The 6,114-nt window shown below is 38.8% G+C and overlaps 1 pseudogene; it reads left to right on the forward strand.

Moving 5' to 3' along the window:
• LOC111956121 (mothers against decapentaplegic homolog 4-like) overlaps nucleotides 1–6,114 on the forward strand; it is a 49,247-nt pseudogene that overhangs the window by 29,017 nt on the left and 14,116 nt on the right.

Below are 6,114 nucleotides of genomic sequence, written 5' to 3' on the forward strand. Positions count from 1 at the left end.
CTCTCCCTTTCTCTGTCTCTCTCTTTCTTTCTGTCACCCACTCTCCCCTTATCTGTCTCTGTCTCTCTTTCTGTCACCCACTCTACCCTTCTCTGTCTCTCTTTCTCTGTCACACACACACACGCATGCATGACCGCACGCAGGCACTCACACACACATTAAATACTGTACAAACTCACCCCCCACCACCACACCCATTTTCACACATAATTCATCTTCCTGCCACACACACCGTTTCCCCTGCTGATTCCAGGTCCAGTCAGAACAGTATTGACACCAGCAGCTGTAGTAGCAGAGCAAAAGTGACATCATCACACAATACACGAGACTTAGTGCAGGGTGCGAATTATACATTGACCCTTGGAGGAACCCTGAAAAGTTCTCTACACAAACAATTTGACAATTATTTATATGTTCAGATTTTCACGGCGTATGAGGGTGCCCTGATTTGTAATGGGAGAAGCCAGTGTCACAGGCAGGATCTGAACCCAGGGAGAAACCAATGTCTTGACTGTTAGACCAAGTGTGACACCTATTTGGAAGTCGCAGGCAGTGCTACCGCATTACGAGACCATGTGTCTGACTCATGTCCGCTACATCCACCTCCCTTAAACCAKCTCCTCCACAAGAGACTGTCCCACAATTTGGTGCTATTGTCACAGTCAGGATCCAAACCCAGGTCTCCCACAGAAAAAAACAATGTCTTGACCATTAGACCAAGGGTGAGGGTGACACTTTTGAAGTCCCAGGCAGGGCTACCTCYTCACGAGACCAWGAGTCCGCTACATCAGCATCCCCGGTAACCCCTATAATTTAGCCCAGGCCTGTATAAACAGATTAAAGTCTCTTGTGTCTCTAATGTCTCTATTCCTCTTCCATAGAAACCTCATGAAAGTTTATGAGCTTCAATCTTTGCTTCAATCAGCATGACAGACAGTATATTTTCACATCCGTTTAATATTTAATCATATTTATTTTCACAGTGTTAAACAATATGAAATATAACCACATCGCCTATTGATTAAAACATGCTGTTATATTTGTCACACCCTGGCCTTAGTTATCTTTGTTTTCATTATTATTTTAGTTAGGTCAGGGTGTGACATGGGGAATGTATGTYTTTTGGTTTGTCTAGGGGTTTGTACGTTTATGGGTCAGTGTCTTGTCTKGGTGTTTGTATGTCTATGGCTGCCTAGATTGGTTCTCAATTAGAGGCAGCTGTGGTTTATTGTCTCTGATTGAGAGCCATATTTAAGGCAGCCATAGGCATTTGGATTTTGTGGGTAATTGTCTATGTTCTATGTTGCATGTGTGCACTTAGTTCTTTCATAGCTTCACGTTCGTCTGTTTGTTGTTTTGTTTTCGTTCGTTTTTCGTCTTCCAAATAAAGAAGATGTATTTTTCACACGCTGCGCCTTGGTCCTCTCTCTCACCGCAAGACGATCGTGACAATATTGTACAGGAATATTTATTTATTTTCGACAGTTGGGTCATTCCACCAGTAGAGTGCCTTTTAGGTGGTGTACTTTTGTAAAAAAAAATAATTATACAAAAAAATTCACCTAATTTTAACATTCTGTCTTAAAGAGCACATGTTCAACTTTTTGTTGTTGTATTTATAACATTTTATCACATTTTTCAAACTAAATAAACATACACAGACAAACACACATCAACATCACACCTGTCCAGACCCACATGTTCCCACCTTATCCATCTCCAGATCGCCTGCAAGACTCTATGCCACATGGCCTCAAACTGCACCACTCTGCCCTTCTCTGTCGCCCACACACTTTCAATATTCTAACAATAATGCATTTGATTCTTCCACCGTCCTAACGATGGAGGATCACTTGATTTCCAGTTTTTAAGTAAATGTTTTTTCAACATGATTGATGAGAAAAGTATGGTCCAACTCACTGGTTATCTACCGTGCCCTCATATGACATACCTTGAAATATGCGGATAGACAGATTAAAAGTACATTTACATTGTAAAACTTCTGACAGCCAACTTTCTAACTCCACCCATGACTTTTGGACTTTATAGCCCTCCCAGAAGGCATGAATCACTGAGTCACTGTTCGTTTTACACTTAAGACATGACTCTGCCGTTGTGCTGTAGAATTTATGCATTTTGTCTCATGTATAATACGTTCTATACATTCGTTTATACTGGATTAAGCATACATTTTAGTAAACTGTAATTTCGTTAGTTATGTTCCAACACTACCTCCATCTTGTGCCAATATCAGTTCTTTTTAAGTCTTGGTTCCTATAGTTTGTATTTTTTCCGAAGAGATTGTTAGATGGATAGACTCCCTGCAAGGTTTTGTATATCTTACCTATCAAATTAATATCATTTTCTGAATCAAATTGGATTCCCTCAACATTGCTTGATCAATATTTTATTTTGTAATCTAAAACATTTAAGTTGCATGTATTTGAAAATGTCTACATTGGTCAGTCCAAAAGGGCTTTTAAATTCTGTCATGGAAATACATTTATTTGACTTTACTTTACTTTTRCATGTGGGCCAATTTATCGCTGAATTCTGAAAAGCTATCCAAGAATTGTTCCGTAGTGGTGTGTTTTTAAGGAGTGTTATTAGTTCTTGTAGAATCTGTTTAATTRTCTTCCATGTTGATATAGTGTTCTTAACTATGAAATTGTTAATGTTCTTAGCTTTATCTTTTGAAAATAGACATGTGGAAAGATTCTGGGGATGTMCATCTTCAATATGTACCCATTGTTCCTCTTTAGTGCATTTAACAATATATCGCAAGTAAAAGCCTTGGGTGGCGAGTTGATACAATTCCAAGTCTGGAAAGTTAAAACCACCATCAGACTTAAGGAGATGTAAAACTTTCCTTTTTATAAAGATGCTTATTCTACCAGTAAGATTTATGGTAAGATTGTTCCATTTAAATAGATCTGCTTTCATGTTGTTGAGTAATGGGATAAAGTTAACTTAATATATTTTTGGTTTTGTTGTGACTTATTAAGCAACCTAAGTATTTAATATTTTTTGTGGTCCACTTGAACGATTGCTGTAGATCATGAGTTATTCATTGTCTTTTTCCTATTGCCATTATTTCAATTTTTTCAATGTCAATTTTATATCCTGAGATTTTAGAGTATTTTAGGGGCATTGAGTTTTCAATATTAGTCAGGTATATCAGGAGATTGTCTGCAAATAAGTTTAGTTTATATTAATGTTTACCAATACTGATACCTGTTACGCTTGGGTACTGTAAAAATGTGTCTGCAAGTGATTCAATTTCCAGTGCAAACAGGAGAGGGTAGAGGGGACATCTCTGTCTTGTGCCCCTTTCTAAAGCAGATTCATCAGATAATGTATTATTTGTGTATATTTTTGKTTCAGGATATTTAGATAATATTTTCACAAKATTTATTATTTCAGCTGGAAAGTTGAAGGCTTCCCGAAGCCTTTTCGGGATAAACAGCTGTTATTGATGAATCTACATCTTGTTTTTTAACGTATTGTATTATACTGAAACATGTTATTATATTTGTTTGTCTTTTTTTAATAAACCCTGTTTGATTAATATGTATCAAGTCTGACAAGACTTTTGCCATTCTGCTGTTGCTTACAAGTCTTTTTATTATTTTATTGTCATAATTATTACATTTATGAGTTTGTAATCTGCAGAGGCTCCACGGAATTTCCTGGTTTTACTATAACTGAAATAACTGTTTGATACATGGAACTCGGAAGCACTGAACTGAGTGACATGTGTGTCGTCATTTGACTAAATAGGGTCACTACTTGTCCCAGAATGTCAAATAAAATTCTATGGGAAAGCTGGCCATTAGTGATGCACCGATATTACATTTTTGGCCGATACCAATATCCGATATTTTCCTTGCCAAAAAACCGATACCGTAAACAATATTTAAAGTTTTTGCGGCCTTTTAACTTCTCTAGGGTAGGTGAGACGCTAACGTCCCACCAAGCCAACATCCGGTGAAACTGCAGAGCTAACATTCTAAATACACCATTCGTTATATTAAACATTTTGTAAATACATGTATCTTACATCATTTAAAAGATGAACGTCTTATTAATCCAGTCACTGTGTCAGATTTAAAAGGCTTTCCTGCGAAGCAAACATGCGAGGACGGCGCCCCGCACACACAAGTATTACTAGCATTTTCCACAAGCATTAGCGTCAGAAGTCAGAAATAACAATATAAATCGCTTACCATTGAAGATCTTCCTCTGGTGGAATGCCAAGTGTCCTAACTACACAGTGATGTTGTTTTGTTTGATAAAATCTATTTTTATAGCCTAACACGAAACATTTGTAAACCGCTTGCATCGTGATTTCTGTCTCATTCAACTTTGGACGAGCGTTCGTGGTAATTACCCACACTAAACAAACGTTTATCAGTCACATGTTGGTTTCATTGCAATCCTCTGGTTGTTACTAAACAACATACTTGATGGTTCTTTTCCCGGGATGTATTGACCGAAACAAATCGTTTTGAAGACACCAAATCAATGACCTCATTGCGCACCAATGGTAGGACTGGTCTATCGTTGATTGACTGTATTTTGGCCCAATGACCACTGATCATTTTGAAATCTAGCTTGGAAGATAAGATGAGGCTGAGGTAAACGGCAATATGTAATGGTTATACGTTCGAAGACCAGCCTTTGTCGTAAACTCTGGGGTGAAAGAGATTCATTCGCCATTGCAAATCCTACTTGACTGAGCCACGAGTGTTACGCATAGCAGTACATATTCAGTACAGGTATACAGATTTAACCCAAATTATAGAGGAAATTGAGACCGAGTTGCTTCAGGAAGATGAATCTTTCAGCGAAGCTAGTTTTGACTCCCAGGCGGAAGACATGTTTCTGCATGGCGAGGATACCATGCTGGATTGGTAAGTTCTAATGCTAATGTCATTGTTTGAAATTAATAATATCAAATATTATTCATTTTAGATTAAAAAAAATTTTTTTCTTATTTTATTTGCAATATATAAAAATATCATCTGTAATGAAATGTGTAAAGTACACATTGGCTATACTGTGTGTGTGTGTGTGTGCGTGTGCGTGTGTGCGTGTGTGTGTGTGTGTGTGTGTGTGTGAGATATATATTTTACATTTATTTTACATAAACATGGAATGGAACAGCACTTCATCATAGTGATTATGTTCCCTGTACTCTATATGTATCTGTTTATTTTACGTGTTGATACAGGTCTCATACGTGAAAGTATTGTTACTGATTTTTTTAAATCTTTCACAGTGGCAGTGATTCTGATTATGAGCCGCCAATGTCTAGGTGTCCATCTCCCTCTGAAGCTGGTTCATCCAGCCGGACRCCCGCTGTCTCCGGCTCCACACCTACCCGGCCATCTAGAGGTGTGAAGTCAGTGACAAAGAAGCGGAGGTGGAGAAGAGAGAAATCTGCAGACAGAGTGCCAGAGGGTCATTGGCACTCTGTGTTAGAAGATGATGTGGAACCAAATCCACCAGTTTTTAGACCCAAAAGGCAGCCAGGACCTCAACTAGACATGACTGCAAAGTACAGCCCCCTTCAACTTTTTCAACTGTTTTTCACCTCGTCAGTTGTTGATTCCCTGGTGTCGAACACCAATAAGTATGGGGCTAAGAAGCAGGCAGGAAAGAAAGAGGCATGGAAGACCATTTCCATGTCAGACCTTTTCTGATACTTTTCAATGGTCATTTACATGGAGCTGGTGAAGTTGAAAACTCTAAGGGACTACTGGAAAACGTCAGCTCTCTATCAACTGCCTTTCCCCATGACTGTCATGTCTTGTAAAAGGTTTCTGACTATCTCACGGACGCTTCACATCAGTGACCCAGAAGTTGATGGGGAGAGTGACAAGAAGAGAGGCACACCAAGGTTTGATAGGCTCTGCAAAATCAAACCTCTCTACCCCAGCATCGTTGAGGCCTGCAAGACCTATTTTCAGCCCGCCCAGAACCTGTCCATCGATGAGAGGATGGTAGCCTCAAAGGCCAGAATCAGCCTCAAACAATACATGCGTAACAAACCAACCAAATGGGGTTACAAACTGTTTGTTTTGGCTGATTCTGTGTGTGCCTACACTTGCA

The sequence above is a fragment of the Salvelinus sp. IW2-2015 genome, linkage group LG31 (assembly GCF_002910315.2).
Source record: "Salvelinus sp. IW2-2015 linkage group LG31, ASM291031v2, whole genome shotgun sequence".
NCBI classification, from domain to species: domain Eukaryota; kingdom Metazoa; phylum Chordata; class Actinopteri; order Salmoniformes; family Salmonidae; genus Salvelinus; species Salvelinus sp. IW2-2015.